The sequence below is a fragment of the Balaenoptera acutorostrata genome, chromosome 8, assembly GCF_949987535.1.
Source record: "Balaenoptera acutorostrata chromosome 8, mBalAcu1.1, whole genome shotgun sequence".
NCBI classification, from domain to species: domain Eukaryota; kingdom Metazoa; phylum Chordata; class Mammalia; order Artiodactyla; family Balaenopteridae; genus Balaenoptera; species Balaenoptera acutorostrata.
In genome coordinates, this window is record NC_080071.1 from 26,299,008 (window position 1) to 26,326,199 (window position 27,192).

General features: G+C 37.3%; 1 protein-coding gene across 1 annotated transcript in view; it reads right to left on the reverse strand.

Annotated features, from left to right (window-relative positions):
• Window positions 1-5,146, reverse strand: part of GRB14 (growth factor receptor bound protein 14) — a 178,101-nt gene extending 172,955 nt beyond the window's left edge. The window contains exon 1 of the mRNA XM_007183191.1: window positions 5,065-5,146. The gene's annotated coding sequence lies outside the window, so the exon portion shown is untranslated. The remainder of the gene's footprint in view (window positions 1-5,064) is intronic.
• Between the last annotated feature and the right edge of the window lie 22,046 nt (window positions 5,147-27,192).

A 27,192-nucleotide genomic window follows, 5' to 3' on the forward strand; every position in this document is an offset into this window, starting at 1 on the left:
TCTGAAGTCTTAAGGCTGGGTAAGTACAGGGCTTGCAGCCCAGCAGTTTACAAGAATGGGCGCTGGAACTAGATTGATTGCATTCCAACCCCAGCTTTGTCACTTAGCTGTGAGACTTTGCATATTATTGATACTTAACCTGTCTTTGGCTCAGTTTACTCATCTGTAAAATTAAGATAGTAATACCACCTGTCTCAGGACTGTTGTGAGGATTAAATCAGTTATAATATCCTAGTGTCTGGAATCACATAGTAAAGCATTCAATAAATTGTCTCTAATGATGTTGCATGAGATATCTTTCTGTACTGTACTGGCTCCAAGAGCTCAAGACAAAACAGCTTGCTAGTGACCCTCATTTCCTCTCCTTGTATTGTCATTTTACCATTTAAAATAATACACAACAAAGAATAATCACAATGGCTGACATGACTGAATGCTTATTATGTACCATACACAGTACTGAGTGCTTCATATGCATTATTTCACAAGTCATCACAGTAACTCTATGAAGTTGATACCAGTTTTCAGATGCAGTGACAGATGCTTAAAGAAACTAATATGCCCAACACCAACTAACTAGGAAGTGGCAGAACTTGAACTTAAAAGCAGTCCTGCTTGTCAGAATATGTGCAGGAAAAGAGAAAATGTACTCAAATATCAGTGGTTTCTGGATCATAAAATTGGAGTGGTGATTTAAAATGTCTCTGTAGCTATCTGTTATGTAATAAGAACATATTTCTCTGACAATAAGACATTATTTAAATGTATTTCAAATCCTGTAGATATTAGCATTTCTACTTCACAATGAATAATAGTTCCTCTTATTGCTCACTCCTGTGAACTAAAAAGTAGTCTATCTTTGAATCAGTCTTTTTATCCTTTGCACAAAGCAGTTCTATTACGGCTTTCTAAAAATGAATATAGTGCTTTAGAATCTGAATTCCAAATACTTGTTCTTAGCACAAACGTAACATGCACAGATTTTTTTAAAAAATCAAGTTAAAATCCAGCATCGCATTTAACTTGGCATCGTAAGGTCTCCTTGCTCTTACCCTTTATGTCCCTAAGGGAAATCCCCTGATAAGTTAGCATGGGGATCAGCTATAGAAGAGAGGCCAAATGGAAGCAGAAGCACAGCCTGGTGACAGTCAGAGGAGGCAGGTTTGTCCCACACTCGATCACCCTCTCTCGGAACTTTTAAGGAATGGAGAAGAGGAAAGAAAGGCAGCATGTAGCAGATCAGATTCATGGTTAGTGGTCAACTAATACTTATGCTACTGCCTGCTAGGTCCTAGGTGCTTTTACCAATATTTTCCCATTTTATCTTCCAAGATCAGTGTGAAATAGGTATTATTAGTTCTTCTTACAGGTAAGGGCAATAAGCCTCAGATGGAGCAGCTTAACCATGCAGATGATAGGTAGCAGACAAGGGATTTGAACCCTGATCCGCAAATGGCCTACACTTGTCTTTATATAATGCCACCAACCCATTCATGATTCCTAATGCCCAGAGGCATAAGAGGCGGTAATCTAGTAGAAACATTATATGTAAGAACGTATCCGTAAATTGGAATGCTATAACAAGATTAGTAAATAAAGAAGTATGGGGCTATTTGCACACCAGTCTGTACTTCCTTTGCTTTTATGTAAGAACCTATTCCTTGATTAAATGTTTCAGCTCAGATAGTGTTTGCTATGATTCTTGCTATGGAGTGCAAGGCAAAATTTTATTTAGTAATGTATGATAAATAGTAGATCTGATTTATAATAAACAAATACTTGGACCCATAATATTACTGTAACTAGAAGCAGAGTCCACAGATGTGCTAATTATTCCCTCCTCTGAGGTCTCTGGGAGGATGATAAGCAAGTCTGTGACCCATCTCTAAGGCTCTCATCATCTTCGACATTTCTGTCAATTTATTATTCTATATATCTGTCAACAGGGAGATTAAACAGAAGAGTGTGGACTTACATTGCTTTCAGAACTTTATGAGGATAAGGACATTTTAGACAATGAAATGTTACCGAAGCGTGTTTTGAAGATTTTATTTTCCAAGAGGCTGAGCTGTCATTTGCCTGGAATGGTTCAGGACAGTTCTGCCTGGAGGCAGGACTATGGACTCATTAACCTTCTAGCCCTGCAACTCTGTCAGTCTCGATTCTCTCTACGGTTTCAATCAGTTACAGCTGCCTCTAGCTTCATTCTGGTTGGTTCAGTGTGGCTCTGTGCTCTTGCAGTTTTCCATATTGCAGGGGGGAAAAAAAGCATCTTCAACATGTGTAGCTGTGCATGAAGCAGTGTGCATGGTGGATCTTTCCTTACCGAAAGGCTCAGCGTAAAATATATTGATAGATGAGCACATTGGTATATAGAAGAGCACCATGTGCCAAATATAGAGGATTCTTACTTCTCTTTGCGTATAGATGAATACACAGCTGCGGTGCTCTCAGGAGGCCTAGGAGTCAACTTGGTCCAAAGGAATGACTGTGCTATTTTTGCACTTTCCCTCACATTATTTCTCAAGGCTTGAGGGAATTTAAATGTGACTTACTTGGCAATGACAAGTCTCTGTCCCCTCGGTACCTCCCGAATGAGATCATTTACACAAGTCACCTCACCATAGCTCATTCTATCTCTTCATAGAGAAACAGTATCACTTAGGTGGAATCTAGATTTCAAGAAAGGATGGGTTTTTTCCCCCTTAAAAATGACTACTTTAAAATGTTAAATTCATAGTACTTCTGTAATTTATTAAAATATATGTTCTCTGGAAGAGGCAAGGGTCATGTCATAGAACCTTAGTATTACTAACGAAGGAATTGAGGCTCTGAGAAGTTAAATGACTTGGATAAGATCTCCCGGTAAGCTGGGAACATCATCAGGACTAGAACCCAGCTCTCTGGTGTCCCGGTCCAGAACGCAACCCTCACTGCTTTCCTCAACACTCCTGAATGAAACTGATTTTAACAAAACCAATAAAATCTCTCCTTAGTTTGAAACAAACAAATGTATTTACTAGTACACATATGTTATTTCTTACTATTCTTAAAGAATTTTATTTATGAAACAATGAAATTCACCTATTCCCTTGGAAAAATCTATTAAAACGGAGACAAGTAATAATCATTACAATGAATTCAAATTTGGAGAAGGAAAGTGTCCGTTTGAAGTCCTTCTCTATAGAAGGAATAATTAAAGGCCTTGGAAGAGGTGGTGACTTGATTAGAGCCATAGTACTTTAGAGAGTGGGCACTTAATGAGGGTTTTAAAAATCAATTAACTCATTTATAGAAATTTCTAAATCTGTAAGCCACTTTACAAATACTATGAAAGATTGCTGTGCTTCCTAATATGTTTGTGTGTATTTCTGGCAGAATATGTTTAAATGGAAATCAAGACAGGTTTGAGCAAATTTAACCTAAATGATCCAAATTTCCTTGATGTCTCTTTAGAATTGGAGGGAATTCTACAGTAGTTGTATCAAGATTGAAGTTTGGTTATTGTCATTATCATGCTATCAATACAGTAGGCTATAACTATTTTCTTACATTTGTAGGGAGGTGGATCAATATTTCTAATGAGAGAAAAGAAAAATTTAAATGACCTGTTTCTCACCTAGTCAAGATTTTAAAAAGCAATTTACTGAATTGGTCATTCATTCTTTCAACAAATACTTACATCGCATGCTTAATATGACAGGTAGTATAGAAGAATGAGGACTCAGTGTCAGAGTACCTGGGTTTATGTTCTGGTTTTCTATTTACTAGATGTGATCTTGGGTAATTTGTTCCTCAATTTCTTCATCTGTAAGAATGGGCATAATAATACCTGTTGTTGTAGATTAAATGATTAATATCAGTAAAGCATTTAGAAGAGCGAATGGTAAGGGCAAAATGTTAACTGCTGCTGTTATGTATTATGGACTATGCATGGAGGATAAACTAGGTATGGTTTCTCCCTCATGGAGAACAAAAGTTAGTAATGGGAAAATAATAAATAATTAGATAAATAGCTTTTAAGGGAAGTATGATGTGAATAATATCACATGGATATAACATCTCTCTAAATGTTCATGTGTCACTTTCTTCTCTTGCAACCAAGAGAAACCACACTTCACTTTGCTATTCCACACCCTCCCTGGTGACTGAGTCTTAAAATCTTTGATATTTTTATGGTAAATCATACCCTTTCAAGCGAGTAGCAAATGGAATTTCACATTAGGACCATTGTGTTGGGCAGATATCCTCGGAATAATTCATTTTTCCACTTCTCATTTCTTTATGACCACTTAAAGTTTCAAGAAAGCAATCTTGATTTCCAAATGGTTCACTGCATTTCTTAAGGCATAAATCTCTGTGATGCTCCAGAGACCTTTGTCCTAGTAAAGACAAATTCTTCTGGGAGGAAATGAAAAGACCAACTGCCAGTGTTTGTTGAGGACAAGCCCAGTTGTTCCTCCCATTCTGCAGCAGATGGCATGGACAGCCTGAGTGCCAAAGAGGAAACGCACAACCCCGTTCACCCAACCATCTTTGTCTCACCCCACAACTCCATGTCCTAATTACAGTCACTTCTTTTTCTGCTTGTACTCTCAGCCTTCTAGGAGTGAGCTGATTTGGATAATCTGCAACAATATCAACCAGATATCCCTAAATACACCTGGCATTTTGCCCCCACTCAGACATGTGAGGCAGATTTTAAATTCATGTTTAAGTGAAGGTCAGCTTGCTTCACAGACAGCTCATCTAGATAAGGGTTTAAAAAAGAAAAAGTTGTCAAAGATTCTGCAAGAAGCTTTTGTTCAGATTTTTTTTCTTAAAGAATAAAACAATTCTCATAGTAGGATTCCCCAAATCAAGCCTGGACACAGTCAAAAGTCCCAGGATTACTAAAAATGATTTACTTGATCTTTGGCACTTGCATTAAATGTCTTATTTTTAGACAAGGTTTTTGAAGTCTCCTCTAAAATACAGGGTCATCAAAATACTTTATTGCTCTTTTTCTTCTTGCCACAAAATGGGTATTCTTTATGATTGGTAAATAGGAAAATTTAGACTCACCCTTTAAGTTGGAAGACACAGATGACATAAGCACAGGCCGCCTGCTAGGAGGGAAGGTGCAGTCCAGAACTGCCATGGTTATACAGTGAAGTGTTAAAGCATTTCTGCCCTGTGGTACTTGAGTGCACTAAAAATAGGCAACCCTGAACTATATTGCAGTTGAAGGACAAGATAAAAATAGGAAATAAACTTGAAAATATTGTATAAATAGAGTACTGGGATTAACAACTCAACCCACAGGATTGAATTCGCTAATAAGATTTATTATTTTTATTGAATGTAGGAAATAGGATACCATTTAAATATTTAAGAGAAATGTTGGTTATGAAAGTGTGTTCAGGATTTAAGAATGATTGACATTCAAGCAGTGACAACTTATCATTTGGAATAAGGTTTCTTTCAGTGTTTCAGCTGAGAAGTCCCTTTATATCTTTTAATGGTACCCCTCCCATATAGAAACAAAAATACAAAAAAAATACCCAAATTTGGATAATATGCATCAGCTAGATAGACATAACTGATTGAGCGGATGCAGCTAAAACCTAGCGGTGATTTTGCGGTGTCACAACTTTACTCTTGAATTTAATTCCCAGTAAATAGGACTGGGAGGAGCCCAAGAAATGGAGGCATTCAGTTTATTTAGCATAAGTTTAGCCACTGTGGAGACAGCATCAATTTAAAGTTCTTCATATCTCCTTAAAAGACTATATTTAAAATTCTGGCTTCAAAAATTCTGTTATGGAAAACCCAGAAAATTAACTCTTGGCCTCCTACTTCAGTCCTCTCTTGTTTTGGCCTTCTGGATTTCCACAAAGAATATTATCAATACTTAGCCCTGTTTCTCTTCCTTCTGATACCACTGCCATGACTCCAGGACCAGAACGCCATCAGTTCACAAAGGATCCTTCTGAATTTCTGCTTTTGTCCACTTCCGGCAAATTAACTTAAATGTATAGTTATGTCACTTTTCTGCTCAAAAACTTCAGAAGATTAGAGGTTAAATATGAAACTCTTATCCTGGAATTCCAGGCTTCCTAAACCTGCTTTTATGTTTTAACATTCATCTATTATACATTTGTTTTTATTTAACCAATTTATTAATTTTAACCTCTGAATCCACCACCTAATTCATAACATAGGATAATATTACCAATAACCTACCAATGTCCTCCTTGCCTACCCTAATCTTACCCTTTTCCTCCCTCTCAGAGGTAACCACAGTCTTAAATTTGTTTTTGTCATGCCTCACTTTTAAAAAGTTTTAGCACGTATAAATAATTTCAATTTTATAAAAAGGTCATCATGCTTTCTATGGCTTGCTTCAAAATTTTTTCCTCAACTTTTGGTTCCTGAGACTCATCTGTGTTGCTGCATGTGTTACGGTTAATTTCCACTTTTGTATGATATTAGGTTGCAAATATATCACAATTGGCTTTGAGCCCTTCCCCCCCTTGGTTTTTGGTTTTTTGCTATTACCAAAGTGTGCCAAGTGTGTTGCGAACATTCTTGAACATGTCTCCTGGAAAGCATTCCTGCTTTGGTTTCTCTTGCGTATGTGCCTAAGAGTGAAATTGTTAAGTTTTAGATTGTACCAGTGAGGGTCCTGGCAGGAACACGGTCAAATTGTATAACTGAGGAAAGTTAAATAAAGGAACTATTACGGGCTAATGAAGCGCGTTAGCACTAGCAAGGGCAGGGAACCACAGGCATCCCCATCTCTGAAGAGGCAGGGAGAGGGAGGAATTACTGGAACCTGAAGAGGGCAGCTACAGCTGTAGGAGATTATTACCCAACAGAGCTCTAGCTTTTAGTAGAACTCAGCCAATCAACAGCCTGGCAGAGAGAGAGCTGATCTCACTAAAAACCCTGACCTCACACTCAACCCTTCTCTCCAGTGTTTTGCTGGGGTCTTTCATTAGTTCAACCCAACCCAACCAGAATGCCAGGGAACCCACTGATTAAAGTCTGTAAAGGTCAGCTTCCAAAAACAGAGCAAGGTGGAGAAAGCTAGAGACTGAATCTAGAGAGGTAAAAAGATACATGCAAATGTTAAATATTATGTAATTCCATCCTTTTTTTTTTTTCCCAAAGTGTTTGTACCAATTTCTACTCCCACCAGAGTATACAAGAGATTCTGTTGGTCCATATTCTCTCTTTAGTATTATTAAACTTCTGAATTTTTGTCAGTAGGTTCAAATCATATCTCCTTGTGGTCATGATTTGCATTCCTTCAATTGCTGATGAAGCTGAGCTATTCATGTTTATTAGCCAGACACATTAACTCTTCTGTAAAATTCCCATTCAAGTGTTGCAGAACTTAACAAGTTTATTCTAAAATTTATATAGAAAAGCAAAGAGCCAAAAATAGCCAAGATATTTCTGAAGGAGAAGAAAAAGGAGTGACTTCCTTTCAATATATAAAGGCTTATTATAAAGCTAATGTAATGAAGACAGTGTGTTTTTGGTGCAGGAATATACATTTTGACCAATGGAACAGAAAAAATAGACCCAAAATAGACTTATTAATTTAGGAAACTTCAGAAGTGGTGGAGATGGTATATCAGGTCATTGGGGGAAAAGTATGGTTATTTAGCAAATGGAGTTGCAAAAAATTGACTCTTCATATAGAGGGCAAAAGGAGAAATAGATTACTATCTCACACCATACAAAAAAAAATCAACTTCAAATGCATTCAGACCTTAAATTTAAGAAACAAAACTTTAAGTTTTTCAAAATAAAATATCAGTGAATACCCCATTCTGACTTCAGGGGAGGGAAGGATTTCTTAAATATGATACAAAAAAGCTTAACTATAAAAGCAAATATTGATATATTCAATTACTTAACAAGAACTTTTCATTAAAAACACAACTTAAAGAATGGGAAACAACAAGCTACAAACATGAAGAGATTTTCAGTGTGTATAACCAACAATGGGCTAGTATCAAAAATATATAAAGAACTCCCAAAAATCAAAAAGAAAATGACAAATGACCTGGTAGAAAATCAGGCAACTTAATTTTCTAGTATAGTTTTCTTTATGACCATGTTTCATGAACTCTCATTAGTTTATAATTCTTAGAAGACGAGAATTGTGTCTTAGTTGTCTTTGTTTCCTTATCACCCAGTACAGTGCCTGGTGGAAAGAAAATCGTCAACAGATACATGCTCATTGAGTAAAGGAACAAACTTGCCACTCTAGAATAATGTACACTCTGTTAACAAAACTCACCATAAGCTCACCACCCTCAGAGTCTTTGCTCCTCTTCTCAGTGTAACATCATTCCTCCTAAAACACCATTGGTACGAATTATGTCAGAGAATGTTTTGCCTATGATTTCTTCTAGGAGTTTTATGGTGTCATGTCTTAGGTTTAAATCTTTAAGCCATCTTGAGTTTATTTTGTGCATGGTGTGAGGTATGTTCTAACTTCATTGCTTTACATGCAGCTGTCCAACTTTCCCAGCACCACTTGATGAAGAGTCTTTTTCCCATTTTATATTCTTGCCTCCATTGTCAAAGATTAATTGACCATAGATGTGTGGGTTTATTTCTGGCCTCTCTATTCTGTTCCATTGATCCATACGCCTGTTTCTGTGCCAATATCACACTGTTTTGATTACTGTAGCATTGTAGTATTGTCTGAAGTCTGAGAGGATTATGCCTCCTGCTTTGTTCTTTCTCCTCAGGATTGCGTTGGCAATTCTGGGTCTTTAATTGTTCCACATAAATTTTAGGATTATTTGTTCTAGTTCTGTGAAACATGTCATGAGTAATTTGATAGGGATCACATTAAATCTGCTTTGGGTACTATCACCATTTTAACAATATTCTTCCAATCCAAGAGCATGGGATATGTTTTCATTTCTTTGAATCATCTTTAATTTCCTTTATTAATATTTTCTAGTTCTCAGCATATAAGTCTTTCATCTCCTTGGTTAGGTTTATTCCTAAGGTTTTTTTTTTTTTTTTGGTGTAATTTTAAAAAGTTTTTTTTTTTTACATTCCCTTTCTGTTATTTCATTGTTAGTGTAAAGAAATGCAACTAATTTCTAATATGTTACTCTTGTATCCTGCTACCCTGCTGAATTCATTTATCACTTCTAGTAATTTTTGTGTGGAGTCTTTAGCGTTTTCTATATATAGTATTATGTCATCTGCATATAATGACAATTTTACCTCTTCTCTTCCAATTTGGATACCTTTTATTTCTTTTTCTTGTCTGATTGCTGTGGCTGAGACTTCCAATACTATGTTGAATAGAAGAACTGAGAGTGGGAATCCTTGTCTAGTTCCAGATTTTAGTGGGAAGGCTTTCAGCTTTTCACTGTTGAGTATTATATTGGCTGTGGGTTTGTCATAAATAGCTATTACTACATTGAAATATATTCCCTCTATACCCACTTTGGTAACAGTTTTTATCATGAATGGATGTTGAATTTTGTCAAATGCTTTTCCTGCATCTATTGAGATGATCATGTGGTTTTTGTCTTTTCCTTTGTTGATGTGGTTTATCACATTGATTGATTTTGTGTATGTTGAACCATCCTTGTGAACTTGGGGTAAATCCCACTTGGTCATGGTGTATCTTTTTTATGTGTTGTTGGATTTGGTTTGCTAATATTTTGTTGAGAATTTTTACATCTATATTCATCAGAGATATTGGCCTGTAATTTTCTTTTTTTGGTGGTATCTTTGTCTGGCTTTGGTATCAGGGTGATGGTGGCTTTATGGAATGGCTTTGGGAGTGTTCCCTCCTCTTCAATCTTTTGGAAGAGTTTGAAAAGGATTGGTAAAATTTCTTCTTTGTATGTTTGGTAGAATTCACCTGTGAAGCCATCTGGTCCTGGACTTTTGTTTGTAGGGAGGTTTTTTGGGGGGTTTTTTTTGTTTGTTTACAGATTCTACTTCACTTCTGGTGATAGGTCTGTTCCAATTATCTATTTCTTCTTGATTCAGTTTTGGTGGGCTTTATGTTTCTAGAAATTTGTCCATTTCTTCTAGGTTGTCAAATTTGTTGGCATACAATTGTTCATAGTATTCTCTTATGGTTTTTTGTATTTCAGTGGTATCGGTTGATATTTCTCCTTTTTCATTTCTTATTTTGCTTATTTGGGTTCTCTCTCTTTTCTTCTTGGTGAGCCTGGTGACTTGGTTTGTCAGTTGTGTTTACCCTTTCAAAGAACCAACTCTTTGTTTTACTGACTTTTTTCTATTTTTTTATCACTATTTTGTTTATTTCCCCTTTGATCTTTATTTCCTTCTTTCTGCTGATTTTAGGTTTTGTTTGTTCCTCTTTTTCTAATTCTTTTAGGTGGTAGGTTAGGTTGTTTGAGATTTTTCTTGTTTTTTGAGGAAGGCCTGTATTGCTATGAACTTCCCTCTCAGAACTGTTTTTGCTGCATTCCATAGATTTTGTTTGGTTGTGTTTTCATTGTTATTTGTCTCAAGATATTTTTTAATTTCCTTTTTGACCCATTAGTTTTTTTAGTAGAATGTTTTTTCGTCTCCATGTAATCTTTTTTTTTTTCTCATTTCTTTTTCTTTGGTTGATTTCTAGTTTCATGCCATGGTGGTCAAGAGAAGATGCTTAAAATAATTTTTATACTCTTGAATTTGTTGAGGTTTGTTTTATGCCCTAGTATGTGGTCAGTCCTAGAGAATGTTCCAAGTACACTTTGAAAAGAATGTGTATTCTGGTTTTTTTGGTTGTAATGTCCTGAAAATAACAATTAAGTCTAACTGTTCTATTGTATCATTTAGGATCTCTGTTGCCTTATTGATTTTCTGTCTAGAAGATCTGTCCATTGATGTGAGTGGGGTATAAAATCTCCTACTATGATTGTATTCCTGTCAGTTTCTCCCTTTATGTCTGTTAGTATTTGTTTTATGTATTTGGGTGCTCCTATATTGAGTGCATATACGTTGATGAGCATAAAATCCTCTTCTTGTACTGATCCTTTTATCATTATATAGTGTCCTTCTTTATCTTTCTTTATGGCCTTTGTTTTAATGTCTATTTTGTCTGATATGAGTATTGTGACCTCTGCATTCTTGTCATTTCCATTTGCATGAAATATGTTTTTCCATCCCCTCACTTTCAATCTTTGTGTGTCCTTTGCCCTAAAGTGGGTCTCTTATAGGCAGCATATTGTAAGCTCTTGTTTTTTTATCCAGTCTGCCACTCTATGTCTTTTTTTTTTTTTTTTTTTTTTTTTTTTGGCTGTGTTGGGTCTTTGTTTCTGTGCGAGGGCTTTCTCCAGTTGCGACAAGCTGGGGCCACTCCTCATCGTGGTGTGCGGGCCTCTCACTTTCGCAGCCCCTCCTGTTGCAGAGCACAGGCTCCAGACGCACAGGCTCAGTAACTGTGGCTCACAGGCCTAGTTGCTTCACGGCATGTGCGATCCTCCCAGACCAGGGCTCGAACCCGTGTCCCCTGCACCGGCAGGCAGATTCCTAACCACTGCGCCACCAGGGAAGCCCCCCCACTCTATGTCTTCTGATTGAAGCATTTAGTCTGTAGACATTTAAGGTAATTATTGATAAATATGTATTTATTTCCATTTGAACCTTGTTTTCCAGTTGATTCTATGTTTCATCTTTGTTACTTTTTCTTTTGTTTTTCTTTTTGTGGTTTGATGATTGCCTTTTATGCTTGTGTTCTTTTTGTTTTTTGTGAATCTATTGTATGTGTTTGATTTGTGGGTATGCTGTTTTTCAAGTATGTTAACCCCTTCCTATGTCTGCTTGCTTTAGACTGATAGTCATATAGGCTCAAACACATTCTTTAAAAAAAAAAATCAACATTTTCTTACTCTCCTCCCCCACATTTTATGATTTTGATGTCCTTTTACATCTTTATGTTTATCCTTTTGCTTGTGTTTGTCCTTGTGTTTATTGTCACTTTCACAAATAATTTTTTTTCTTTTTGTATTTGATCTGTACTTGATCTTTTGATCTGCTTATTTAAGTGATTTACTTTCCAGTTGTGATATTCTCTTCCCTATATCTTTTTGCTTCTTTTCTATTTAGAGAAGACCTTTGAATATTTCTTTTAGGATAGGTTTACTATTGCAGTATTCTTTTAGGTTTTGCTTGTCTGAGAAATTCTTTCTCTCTCCTTCTATTCTAAATGATAATCTTGCTGGGTACAGTATTCTAGGTTGCAGATTTTTCCCTTTCAAGGCTTTGAATATATTTTGCCACTCCCTTCTGGCCTGAAATGTTTCTGTAGAGAAATCAGCTGATAGCCTTATGGGGGTTACCTTGTAATTAACTCTTTGTTTTTCTTTTGCTGCCTTTAGAATCCTCTTTATTTTTAACTTTTGCCATTTTGATTATGTCTTGGTGTAGGTCTGTTTTGGTTCATCTTATTTGGCACCCTCTGTGCTTCCCATATCTAGATATCTGTTTCCTTCTTTAGGTTTGGGAAGTTTTCAGCCATAATTTCTTCAAATACATTTTCAATCCCCTTTTCTCTTTCTTCTCCTCCTGGAATTCCTGTTAGGCATAGATTGGCTGCTTTATATTATCCTACAGGTCTCTTATATTGCTTTCATTTTTTTTCAGTTGGCTTTCTGTCTGCTGTTCTGATTGGGTAATTTCATTATTCTTGTCTTCCAGTTCACTTATTCATTCTGCATTATTCATTCTGCTATTTATTGCCTTTAGCTCAGCTTTCATCTTGGCAAATGAATTTCCTAATTCTTTTTGGCTCCTCCTTATAGTTTCTAATTCCTTTTTACAGTAATCTGCATTTCTGTCAATAGCCTTTCTTAATTTCTTCAGTATTTTCATTACCTCCTTTTTGAACTCTGTATCTATTAGACTGAAGAAGTCTGTTACATTGTTTGTTCCTTCAGTAGAATTTTCTTGGTCTTTTAACTGGGAGTGGTTCCTCTGATTCTTCATTTTACTTATATTTCTCTTACTCTGTGCGTTTAGGAGAAACAATTATCTACTGTAGTCTTGGAAGGCTATTTATATGCAGGAGCGTCCCTGTGTAGCTAGTGTGGGTTTAATATTTTTGGTGGGAGGGCTGCGTTTTAGTTTGGATGCCTTCCACCTCTTTCCTCAGCATGTGCTGTTATCCCATTGAAGGGCATGTACCGATACGGTGGCCCATGTGCACTCCCAGGGCCTGTGCTTGTGGGGGCAGTGGTTGGCACCTGCTCATGGGTCTCTCAGCAGCAGTGGTGGCCCGCACCCGCCTCTAGAGCCCACGATGGCAGTGGCAGCTTGCACCTGCCCCTGGAGCTCATGTAGGTGGTGTCCTGTTGCTTGAAAGCACACACACAGGGAAAGAGGCACCTATAGGTCCCACCCCTCTCCTCGCTTGCCCCCCAACAATGGTGCCTTGCCTCTCTGGTGGGCCCAGGCTTCTTCCATGTACATCCTCAGTTGTAGTTGCACCACACTCCAGCCCCTTCAGGCTGTCTCCACGCAGCCAACCCCAGTCCTCTCTCTGGGTCTGACCTCTGAAGCCCAAGCTTCCTCACCCGGCCCCTGCCCGTACCAGCAGACGCACATCTCAGGCTGGGGAGCGCAGGGTGGCTGTACCAACCGTCTGTGCAGGTCCCTCTCTGTTTTGCCTTCCACAAACCGGTTGCTGCACTCCCACCCCAACCCGCCATCCCGGCTGATCTCCCTGCCAGTGAGGGGACTTCCAAAGGTGTGGGAACATTTTTCTTTTCACAGCTCCCTCCCAGGGGTGCATGTCCCATCCCGATTCCTTTCTCTCTCTTTTTTTTTTTTTTCTTTTTCCTTTTGTCCTACCTGATTATGTGGAGATTTTCTTGCACTTTCAGTAGTCTGAGGTCTTCTGCCAGGATTCAGTAGATGCTCTGTGAGAATTGTTCCAAATGTAGATATATTTTTGATGTATTTGTGGGAGGAGGTGTGCTCCATGTCCTACTCCTCCACCATTTTCATCACTCTCCCTTTTAAATTTTATTTTTCTTATTTCTATCCTTCCTGTTACAAATAATGATGTGTTCAGTCAGATCTTGAAGTGTATGTTTTTTAGTTGAGACCTAGCAATAAAACCCTTCAAGAAACTTTGCCAACAGCAAGTTGCTTTTGCCAAATTAATACTTGCATTACAACATCCCCCCTGACTTGCCTAAAATTCTTCATTGGTAGAAGGGTAACCAATGACCATAAATTAAATCTCTCCCTCCCCACACGTGTATAGTGCAGCTGGTCACTATAATAGGAGTGTCTCAATAACTTATTTCCCAACTATATTATGAATAATTTTAAACATGCAGGGAGGTTTAAAAAAATCATGTGTAATTATAACCCACATACCTCCTACCTAGATTTAGCAATTGTTATAATAGTTTTCATAAAAATGATGCTGAGGTTAATGAGGACATTAGCAGAATTTCTTTGTTTAATTTTTTTCATTGAGTGAAAGATTCTTTAAATTCTATAGTGCTTTTAAACAATTTTCAAAACAGTTTTTCAAAACAATTTTCAAAAGTTTCACACACATGATTTCATATAATCCTATAATAACGCTTTTTCCCTATATTGCCCTTCCCCCCTTCTCTCTCCCCATGGGTAAACACTAGTTTGTTCTCTATATCTGTGAGTCTGTTTCTTTTTTGTTATATTCACTAGGTTGTTGTATGTTTTAGATTCCACATGTAAGTGATACAATACACTATTTGTCTTTCTCTGTCTGACTTATTTCACTTAACATATCCATGTTGCTGCAAACGGCAAAATTTTATTCTTTTTTATGGCTGAGTAATATTCCATTTTATATATATACACCACATCTTCTTTATCCATCATCAGTTGATGGATACAGGTTGTCTCCATGTCTCGGCAATTGTAAATAATGCTGTAAATGTAAACATGAACATTAGGGTGCATGTATCTTTTCAAATTAGTGTTTTTGTTTTTTTGGATACATACCACGTCATGAAATTGCTGGGTTGTATGCTAGTTCTATTTTTAGTTTTTTGAGAAACCTCCATACTGTTTTCCACAGTGGCTGCACAAATTTACATTCCCACCAACAGTGTATGAGTGTTCTCTTTTCTCTTTTTTTTTTTACTTTAATTTTTATTTTATGTTAGAGTATAGTTGATTTATAATATTGTGTTAGTTTCAGGTGTACAGCAAAGTGATTCAGTTATATATGTACATATATCCATTCTTTTTCAGATTACTTTCCCATGTAGGTTATTACAGAATATTGAATAGAGTTCCCTGTGCTATACAGTATGTCCTTGTTGAGTATCTATGTAATATATAGTAGTTTGTATATGTTCCAAACTCCTAATTTATCGCTCCCCCACCTTTCCCCTTTGGTAACTGTAAGTTTGTTTTCGAAGTCTGTGTGTCTGTTTCTTTTATATAAATAAGTTCATTTGTATCATTTTTTTAGATTCCACGTATAAGTGATATCATATGATATTTGTGTTTCTCTGACTTACTTCACTTACTATGATAATCGCTAGATCCATTCATGTTGCTGCAAATGGCATTATTTCATTCTTTTTTATGGCTGAGTAATATTCCACTGTATATATGTACCACATTTTCTTTATCTCTTCCTCTGTTGATGAACATTTATGTTGTTTCCATGTGTTGGCTATTGTAAATAGTGCTGCAGTGAACATTGAGGTGCATGGTATCTTTTGGAATTATGGTTTTCTCTAGATATATGCCCAGGAGTGGGATTGCTGGATCATATGGTAGTTCTATTTGTAGTTTTTCAAGGAACCTCCATACTGTTCTCCATAGTGGCTGTAACAATTTACATTCCCACCAACAGTGTAGGAAGGCTCCCTTTTCTCCACACCCTCTCCAGCATTTATTGTCTGTAGACTTTTTAATGATGGCCATTCTGACTGGTGTGAGGTGATACCTCATTGTAGTTTTGATTTGTATTTCTCTAATAATTAGTGATGTTGAGCATCTTTTATGGGCTTTTTGGCCCTCTGTATGGCTTCTTTGGAGAAATGCCCATTTTTTGATTGGTTTGTTTGTTTTTTTGATATTGAGCTGCAGGAGCTGTTTGTATATTTTGGAGATTAATCCCTTGTCAGTCACTTCATTTGCAGATATTTTCTCCCATTCTGTGGATTGTCCTTTTGTTTTATTTATGGTTTCCTTTGCTGTGCAAAAGCTTTTAAGTGTAATTAGGTCCCATTTTAAAATTATTTTTATTTTCATTAATCTAGGAGGTGGACATTGCTACAACTTATGTCAAAGAGTGTTCTGCCTATGTTTTCCTCTTCGAGTTTTATAGTGTCCGGTCTTACATTTAGATCTTTAATCCATTTTGAGTTTAATTTGTGTATGGTGTTAGGGAGTGTTCTAGTTTCAGTCTTTTACATGTAGCTGTCCAGTTTTCCCAGCACCACTTATTGAAGAGACTATCTTTTCTCCATTGTATATTCTTGCCTCCTTTATCATAGATTAATTGACCATAAGTTTGTGAGTTTATTTCTGGACTCTCTATTCTGTTTCATTAATCTATGTGTCTGTTTTTGTGCCAGTACCATACTATTTTGATTACTGACTTTGTAATACAGTCTGAAGTCAGAGTGTGTGGTTCCTCCAACTCTGTTCTTCTTTCTCAAGATTATTTTGGTTTTTCAGTGTCTTTCATATTTCCACACAAATTTTAAAGTTATTTCTTCCAGTTCTGTGAAAAATGTCATTGGTATTTTGATAGGGATTGCACTGAATCTAGATTGCCTTGGTTAGTATATTAATTTTAACAGTATTGATTCTTCCAATCCAGGAACATGCTATGTCTTTCCATCTGTTTGTGTTGTCTTCAGTTTTTTCATCAGTGTCATAGTTTTCTGAGGACAGGTCTTTTGCCTCCATAGGTAGTTTTATTCCTAGGTATTTTATTCTTTTTCATGCAATGGCAAATGGGATTGTTTCTTCAATTTCTCTTTCTCCTAGTTCATTGTTAGTGCATAGAAATTCAACAGATTTCTGTATATTCATGTTTTATCCTGCAACTTTACTGAATTCGTTGATGAGCTCCAATAGTTTTCTGGTAGTGTCTTTAGGATTTTCTAGGTATAGTATCATATCATCCACAAACAGTGACAGTTTTACTTTTTCCTTTCCAATTTGGATTCCTGTTATTTCTTTTTCTTCTCTGATTGGTGCGGCTAGGACTTCCTAAAATATGTTGAATAAAAGTGGCAAGAGTGGGCATCCTTCTCTTGTTCCTGATCTTGGAGGAAATGCTTTCCGCTTTTAACTGTTGAGTATGATGTTATCTGTGTGTTTGTGACATATGGCCTTTATTATGTTGAGGTGTGTTCCCTCCAGGCCCACTTCCTGGAAAGTTTTATCCTAAGTGTATGTTAAATTTTATCAAAAGCTTTTTCTGCATCTGTTGATATGATCATATGGTTTTTATTCTTCAATTTGTTAATGTGATATAACACATTGATTGATTTATGGATATTGAAAAATCCTTGCATCCCTGGGATAGATCCCACTTGATCATGGGGTATGATCCTTTTAATGTATTGTTGGGTTCAGTTTGCTAGTATTTTGTTGAGGATTTTTGCAGGTATGTTCATCGGTGATACTGGCCTGAAATTTTTTTGTGTGTGATATCTTTGTCATGTTTTGGTATCAGGGTGATGCTGGTCTCATAGAATTCGTTCAGAAGTGTTCCTTCTTCTGCAATTTTTTGGAACAATTTGAGAAGGATAGGTGTTATCTCTTCTCTAAATGTTTGGTAGAATTCACCTATGAATCCATCTGGCCCTGGACTTTTGTTTGTTGGGAGTTTTTAGATTACTGATTCAATTTCATTACTGGTAATTGATCTGTTCATATTTTCTATTTCTTTCTGGTTCAGTCTTGGGAGATCATACCTTTCTAAGAATTTGTCCATTTCTTCTAGGTTGTTCTTTTATTGGCATATAGTTGTTCATAGTAGTCTCTTATGATCCTTTGTATTTCTGTGGTGTCAGTTGTAAGTTCTTTATTATTTCTAATTTTATTGATTTGAGCCCTCTCCCTTTTCTTCTTGATAAGTCTGGCTAAAGATTTATTAATTTTATTTTTTCAGAGAACCAGCTTTTATTTTCATTGATCTTTTCTATTGTTTTTTATTCTCTCTTTCACTTATTTCTGCTCTGATCTTTATGATTCTTTCCTTTTACTAACTTTGGGTTTTGTTTGTTCTTCTTTCTCTAGTTGCTTTAGGTATATGGTTAGATTGTCTATTTGAAATTTTTCTTGTTTCCTGAGGTAAGCTTGAATCACTATTAACTTCCCTCTTAGAAGTGCTTTTGCTACATCCCATAGGCTTTGGATCTTTGTGTTTTCATATTCATTTGCCTATAGGTTTTTTTTTTTTTTTTTTTTTTTGGCTGTGTTGGGTCTTCGTTGCTGCGCGCAGGCTTTTCTCTAGTTGCAGCGAGCAGGGTCTACTCTTCGTTGCGGTGCACAGGCTTCTCATTGCAGTGGCTTCTCTTGTTGCGGAGCACAGGCTCTAGGCACGCGGGCTTCAGTAGTTGTGGCTCGTAGGCTCTAGAGCACAGGCTCAGTAGTTGTGGCACACAGGCTTAGTTGCTCCGCAGCATGTGGGATCTTCCCAGACCAGGGATCAAACCTGTGTCCCCTGCATTGGCAAGCGGATTCTTATCCACTGTGCCACCAGGGAAGCCCCTGTCTGTAGGTATATTTTATCAATAATTTCCTCTTAGATTTCTGCAGTGATCCATTGGTTGTTTAGTAGCATACTGTTTAGGCTCCAAGTGTAGGTGGTGGTTTGGGGTTTTTTTTTTTGCAGTTTTTTTCTTGTAGTTGATTTCTAATCTCATAACATTGTGGTCGGAAAAGATGTTTGATAAAATTTCACTTTTCTTAAATTTACTGAGGCTTCTTTTGTGGCCTCAGTGATCTATCCTGAAGAACGTTCCATGTGCACTTTAAAAGAATGTGTATTCCAGTTTCAGATGGAGTGCTCTATATATCAATTAAGTCCATTTGGTCTAATGTATCATTTAAGGCCAGTGTTTCCTTATTGATGTTCTGTCTGGATGATCTGTCCATTGGTGTAAATGGCATGTTAAAATGCCCGACTGTTATTGTGTTACTGTCAGTTTATCCTTCTATGTCAGTTAATATGTGCCCTTATAAATTTAGTTGCTCCTATGTTGGGTGCATATATATTGAGTTGGCCAAAAAGTTCATTTGGGTTTTTCCGTAAGATGTTATGGAAAAACCTGTACAAACTTCTTGGCCAACCCAACATTTCCAATTGTTATATCTTCCTCTTGGATTTATCCCTTGATCATTATGTAGTGTCCTTCTTTGTCTCTTGTAACAGTCTTATTTTAAAGTCTGTTCTTTCTGATATAAGTATTACTCTGGATTTCTTTTGATTTCCATTTGCATGGAATACCTTTTTCCATCCCCTCGCTTTCAGTTTGTGTGTGTCTCTAGATCAAGTATCTTGTAGGCAGCATATATACTGGGTCTTGTTTTTGTATCCATCAGCCATTCTATGTTTTTTGCTTGGAGTATTTCATCCATTTACATTTAAGGTAATTATCGATATGTATGTTCTTATTACCATTTTGTTAATTGTTTTGGATTTGTTTTTGTAGGTCTTTTTTCCCCCCTTCCTTCTTCTTTTTGTTCTGTTCTCTGTGATTTGTTGACTATCTTTAGTGGTATGTTTGGACTGCCTTTTCTTTTTTGTGTGTATATCTATTATAGATTTTTGGTTTGCATTTACCATGGGGTTTTTGTAGAGCAGTCTATATATATACTTGATTGTTTTAAGTTGTTGATCTCTTAATTTTAAATACATTTTTAAAATTTTGCATTTGCATTCTCCTCTCCTCATGATTGCTGTTTTTGGTATCATATTTTACATCTAATTATTTTGTGTATCCCTTAACTGCTTATTGTGGATATACAGAATCTTACTGCTTTTTTCTTTTCCCCTCCCTACTAACCGTGTGTGTGGATGATTTCCTACTTTTACTGTAGGTTTTCCGTTACTGGTTAAAATTTTCATTTTGTAATTTTCTTGTTTCTAGTTGTGGCCTTTTCTTTTATGACTAAAGGGGTTAACATTTGTTATAAAGCTGGTTTAGTGGTGCTGAACTCTTTTACCTTTTGTCTGTGTGTAAAGCTTTTGATTTCTCCATCAAATCTGAAGGAGAACCTTGCTGGGTAGAGTATTCTTGGTTGTAGCTTTTTCCCTTTCATTGCTTTAAGTATATTATGCCAGTCCCTTCTGGCCTGTAGAGTTGATGCTGATAAATTAACTGATAGCCTTATGGGAGTTCTCTTGTAAGTTATTTGTTGCTTTTCCCTTGTTGCTTAATATTCTTTAACTTTTGTCATTTTCATTACAGTGTCTTGGTGTATTCCTCTTTGGGTTAATCCCGTATGGGACTCTCTGTGCTTCCTGGACTTGGGTGACTGTTTCCTTTCCCAGGTTAGGGAAGTTTTCAGCTATTATGTCTTCAAATATGTTCTCTATGTCCTTTTCTCTCTCTCTTCTCTTTCTGGGACCTCTATAATGCAAATATTCCTGCACTTGGTGTTGTCCCAGTGGTCTGTTAAACTGTCCTCACTTCTTTTCATTTTCTTTTCTTTTTACTGTTCAGTGGTAGTGATTTCCACTACTCCATTTTCCAGCTCACTGATCCGTTCCTCTGTATCATTTAGTCTACTGTGGATTCCTTCTAGTGTATTTTTCATTGCTGTTGCTATATTTTTTCATCTGTTTGGTTGTTCCTTATATTTTCTTTTTGTTGAAAACTTCTAACTTCTTGCTCTATGGATGCATTCTTCATCCAAGTTCTTTGATCATCTTTACGATCATTGCTCTGAACTCTTTTTCGGGTAGATTGCCTATCTCCACTTCACTTAGTTCTTCCTCTGGAGTGTTATCTTGTTCCTTTGTCTGGAACATGTTCCTCTGCTTCCCCATTTTGTCTAAGTTGCTATTTGTATATTTATGTATGTGGTAGGTTATTACATTTCTCGACATTGGAGAAGTGGCTCTATGTAGGAGACATCCTGTGTGTCCCAGCAGCACACTCCCCTCTCATCACCCAAGCTATATGCTCTAGGGGTTCCCCCTAAGAGGGCTGCGTGGTTCCTTCTTTTGTGGTGGGCTGATTATGTGGGTGGTCTGGTAGGCTTGGTTGGCCTGTAGCCCAGTTGGTTGCCAGTTCCTGCCCTGTGCAGATGCTGCTGGCTGCTAGTTAGTGGGGCCGAGTCATGAGAAAGTTTGCAGAACCCTAGGGGACCCCAGGCTAGTGCTGACTCGCTGGTGGGTGGAGTCAGGGTTCAGAAGACTCCAGGGCTGTTGCCTGCCCACTGTAGGGTGAAGCCAGATCATGGGGTTAGTGCTGGACTACTAGCTGGCAGAACCAGGTCCTAGAATCTGGCTGCAGGGCCCAGGGATCCCAGAGCTGGTGTTAGATCATTGGTGGAGGAACAGAGGAACCAGTTCCTGACACAGTTTGGTATGGGGTCTGGGGTGTCCTGAATCTTATATTGGCCTGCTAGTGGGCAGTGCTGGGACCCAGCTGGTCCCTGGGTAGGGGCTGGCCTGCTGTAGGCTGGCTGGGTCTGCAGGCCACAGGATTACAGTTTTCTTATGTCTGGTGTCTGCCCCCTGGTTGGTGAGGCTGATCTAGAGGCTAGTGCATGCTTCTTGGAGGGCAGGGCCAGTGCCTGCCCACTGCTGGGTGGAATTGGTTTTTGGTCCTCTGGTGGGCAGGGCCATGTCTAGAGGGATGTCTAGAGGTGGCTTGGGCTCAAGAAGTCTTTAGGCAGCCTGTCTGCTGAAGGGCAGAGTTGGGGCCCCACCCAGTTAGTTGTTTGGCCTGAGGTGTCCCAGCCTATAGGATGTTGGGTGGGGTCAGGTCTTGGTGCCAATGAACTAGAGGGAGGGTCCCAAGATGGTCCCAAGATGGTCCCTAGCAGCAGTGTCCAAACTCCCAAATATGGCTCCTGTCTATGTCCCCAGGGTGATCCATAGCCACCCCCACCTCTCCAGGACACTCTCCAAGACCAGCAGGTAGGTCTGGCCCAGGCGCCTATTGAATTACTGCTTTTGCGCTAGGTCCCAGTGCACGTGAGATTTTGTCAGCACCCTTTAAAAATGAAGTCTCTCTTTCCCCCAGTCCTCTGGGGCTTCCGAAATTAAGCCCTGCTAGCCTTCAAAGGCAAATGCAATGGGGGCTTGTCTTCCCAGTGCAGGATACCCAGGCTGGGGAGCCTGGTGTAGGGCTCAGAACTCTCATTACTGTGGGAGAATCTCTGCAATATAATTATTCTCCAGCCTGTGGGTCACCCACCCAGGGGTATGGGACTCTACTGTATTGTGAGTCTGCTCCTCCTACCTGTCTTGCCTTCTTTATGTCTTTAATTATATAAGGTCTTTCCTGGTAGGTTCTGGTTTTTTTAATTGATGGTTATTCTGCAAATAGTTATGATTTTGGTGTGCTTGTGAGAAGAGGTGAGCTTAGTGTCTTTCTACTCTGCCATCTTGGCCAATCTCTAGCAGAATTTCTTGAGTATATTATTTCTTGATGACTTGAAGGTATCTAAAACCCACCAACAGAAGTCATCCACAGGGTTTCTTCACTGTGAACTCTTCAATGAACCTTTTCCTATTCATTACATGAGGTTTTCTCTGATGGTGAACTATCAAAGAGAACAAAGGTTCCACTCTTTTCTATAATGCCACTTTCCGGTTTCTTGATGTACCTGGGCCTGCTCTCTCCTCTTTTTTCCCCACATGGTGGATGCTTCTTCTTGCTTCATTTCCTCCTTCCAGATTTTCCTGAAATAGCAGGATTGCCAGATTTGGCAAAGAAAAATATAGGATGTCCAGTTAAATTTAAATTTCAAATCAATGATTAATTCTTTTAGTGTATACATATGTGTGTGTGTGTATATATATATATATATATATATATATATATATATATCCCAAATATTCCATGGGACATACCTACACTAAAAAGTAATTCATCGTTTATCTTTGAAATTCAAATTTAGCTGGGAAATCTGTATTTTATCTGGCAACTCTACAAAATAAGACAAGTACAAAGAGCTTTTAAGGGGGCTGTGGATCTCTTTGATATTTGGGCTCTCATGTTCCCAGTTCTGAACATAAAACGAGAGAGGAGAAAGGGAAAGAAGATATTTCTGCACCACAAATAATAAAGGAATTATTACGTTAGAATTTTTTTTTGAGATAGCTGGGAGTTAGAGAATCTGAGGTGTATTTGTGTTGGATTTAGTAAATAGTCTGTGGAACTATGGGGGAAATAGGGTATGTGGAACCTGAACCAATTGAATGAATTTATAATTTGGGTTAGAGTCATATGTATATGAGTTTAAGAGGGTGTATTGCATCTATTGCCACATTAATGCTATAGAACAATCAACCATGAAACCTCAGGGGCATTGCTAGTGGGTAAGCATTGATTGCTCTTCTACCAGGGTCAGCTTCGGGTGGCTATTTGGCCCTGCTGATCTTGACTGAACTTGCTCATGTCTAGGGGTCTGTTAAATGCTCTAGGCTGACCTCAGTTGGGAGCCCTGCTCCATGCATCTCTCATCCTTTTTTAAGGACCATTCAGCCATCCCAGAGATGTCTTTGTCACAGCAGCATTGCAGGCACAGGGAGAGCAAGCAAAAACATGCAAACTTTGAGATCTAGTCTCAGAATTGGCACTGTGTCATTTCATCTCATTCTGTTAGTCACAAAACCTGTTCCTGTGGGTGGGGAAATGGATTCTGTCTCTTTAGTGAGAGGAAATGCAAAGTCATGTGGCAAAAGGTGTGGATGCAGGTGAGGTAAAGAATCAGGGCCATCACTATCGTCCACCACAAGGCGTGAGTAGGAACATAGTAAGTTGGTAGGTAAAGAAACTTCTTGGTTTAGAAACTATAAGGTTGGAATTGTAGCACTTTTTCTTCAAGATGAGTAATTTGCAAGACTTCCAAATGAATTTCTCCAGTTTGTGACGCAGAATGCCAACAGTTCTATACAGATTACCAGAATGTTTCACAATTTTTCTTGAAATACCTGTCAGTAAAGTTCTTTTGAGAGAGCACATGGTGGCATTTTTTCTTGCCATAAACAAAATATATCTACCCATATGAAGAGTCTGAGGTGTTAAGGATGAAAACTTGCAGGAAAGTGGTAACATTTAAGAGAAAAGCAAGACAAACTGAAGATCCAGAACAAGTAGGTTACTATTTAAGTGTCCCTTGAAATCTAGCACCATTTTCTCCATCATTTGCAAAGTTTGGCCAGGCGAAAGAGCAAACTAGAAATCAGATGTGGGATTCTGCCTCTTGACTGGTTGTGTGACCTTTGTAAAGTAGCAGTTTCTTTGCGTACTTTTTTTTCCACATGTGGATCAAATAATACAAAAGTTCTGTGTAAACTCTAAAACACCAAATAAATTAGCTTTTTTTACATGAAAAATAATCTAAGAAAAACATTCTATCCATGGAAATCTTCACTGTGACCCCCAATTGCAAGTTCCCTTTTCTTTCAAGTCAATTATCGAAGTCAATGGATAGTAAAAACTAGTGAGTTTGATTCTTAGCTCTTTTGTGTTTTTGTCTCTACTGGTAGTGGGTAGGAAATGAACTGGCACTAGACAAATAATTGTATCAATTGGGATTCTTTAAGTTTCAAGTACAAGCAACATTAGGTCTCAGGAAAATGACTGGTCTCATTCAAGGACTTGGGTCAAGTAGCAGAGTGTGGATTCTGTTATCTCAGGCCAAGGTCTGTGAAAAATGCCAGTGGTAGTTTGATAGGGGTTGCATTGACTCTGTAGATTGCTTTGGGTAGTATAGTCATTTTCACAAGATCTGGTCTTAAAATGGGAGGGAAGGTCACTCTTCAGAAGGATGGGAAGTATATTGGATAAATAATACCTGTTCGCTAATAGTAGTATTAAAAATAGGTAGCTTTGTAAAATGAATTGTGCCAAACACTTTTAAATTCATTTAATCCTCACAACCATCACCATGAGATAAGTATGTTAATTCAATTTTTCAAATTTGCCCAAGATCCCATGACTTGTAAGTGGCAGACCTATGATTTGTACCCAAGTATCTTGACTCTAAGCATAACTGTGTACCACAAGAATGAAATTAATAATAGGAGAACAACAAACTGAAACATGGTAAGGTTGATCTTTGTGTGCAAGAAGGAACATTGCTGGTGCAAAGGCAAGTTGCTAAATAGTATTAGAGTGTGACTTTTTTTAATCTTAAAAACAACAATAACAACAACTCTGCAAAAATACAAAAGCCGAAAACAAACCTATAAATATGTAGTGGATATAAATACATCTATATAGGGATTAACATCGAAACATTAACATTGGTTATCTCTGAAAAGGGGATTGGGATGCTGGAGACAGAAAAGGAGGGTAATTTCAAACCCTATAATTTACATAGAATCTGGATAATTTAAAAATAGGTATTATACAGAAATAACCTGATGGAGAAAAAAAGGAATAGCAAAATGCCTAGAGGCCAAAAATTAAATATGAAAATTGAAAGTTGGTTCTAAATCATTCCTGTATCTTCATTTTGCTGTCACTTAAGGATATGACTAGTTTTCCTATCTTTTCCCAATTGGGTAGAGAGTGTAGCACATGCTTTTCTCCTAAAATAATGTGGACAAGGCAACTTTTTCAGATTGTATGTGTACTAATGGTTCATATGTATATCCCCCTAAGTCCTGTGTGATCTTTAAAAAAAATAACTACAAACTATTTCAAGTTTGCTAAAACCTGGAGTAAAACTTGTTTTCAAACCAGTTTGTACTACAAACACAATTGATGCTTCCAATAAATCTCCCCAATCCGATCTTCATTTCTTGATTCCCACCAGCAAACCTGTGTATTTTATTTTTTCTGTATTTACAGCCATAATACATAGTATCACTTTGCATATTTTATATTTTATATAAGCATCATAAAACAAGCATTGTTCCACACTGTTTTCTTCCTTATTATTTCTGAGATGTATCCATGTGATATGCATAACTCTAATTTGTTCATTTTGACGGTTGTACAAAAGTCTATTATATGAATATACTATCAATGTTTAGCGCTGGTTAGGACTCCTTTCTGCTGTTTATATACAAGGCTGCCATGAACATTTTTATGTCTCCTTAAGCACACACATAAGTACTTCTTTAAGGTAACATGATAAGAGATCTTTAATTTTACTATATATTGCAAATTTGACGGTTGTGCCAGTGTATTTTCCCACCAACAGTAAAAGAGTTCCCATTGCTTCACTGTCCTTGACAACACTTGCTATTTTGAAACTTACATTTTTACTAATTTGATGGGCGTGATGTGGTACACTTCCTTGTGTTCTTGTGTTTCCTTGATTATTACTGAAGAGTATTTTTTCCATATGTTTGTTAGCCTTTCAGATTTCCTCTTGTAAGAAATACCCTTTATTTTTTCAGTGTGTGCATATTTCTATTCAGTAGTCTTTTCATGAGTCTTAGAAATGTTTACATTTTTAGAAATTAACGCTTATATATATTAAAAACTTCTTGTGGCTTATTTTTTCATTTTTCTAGTACTTAATGTACATATAAGTTTTAAATTTTAATATTTGTAAATGTATCATATCTTTTATGACTTGCTGTTTTCTTATTTCAGTACTTTTCCTTTGCTGAGGTCTGAAAAATGTTGAATATATTCATCTAAGTTTTAAAATACTGCTCTTAAAATTTGTCTTTAACTCAAATATATTTGTTTATGGTTTGAGTTAGGAATCCAAATGGATTGTTTTCCAAGTGGATAATCAAACACAGTTTTTAAAAAAGTCACTCCTTTCCCTATTGGTTTATAATGACATAACTTAGGTTTCCATACATGAGGGTCTCTTCAAGTCTGATTCAAGGAAATAGCAGCAATATTTAACTTAATGTGTACTTGCCATGTGTCAGGAACTCTGCTAAGCACGTTATGCATTTTGGAGTTAGAATGCATGGGCTCATACACACCAGGGAGCCCTGATAAATGGTCGGTCTTACTATATTACTTATTTATTTACTGGCTGATGGAGATGTGTTCATCAGGTGAAGTGCACAAA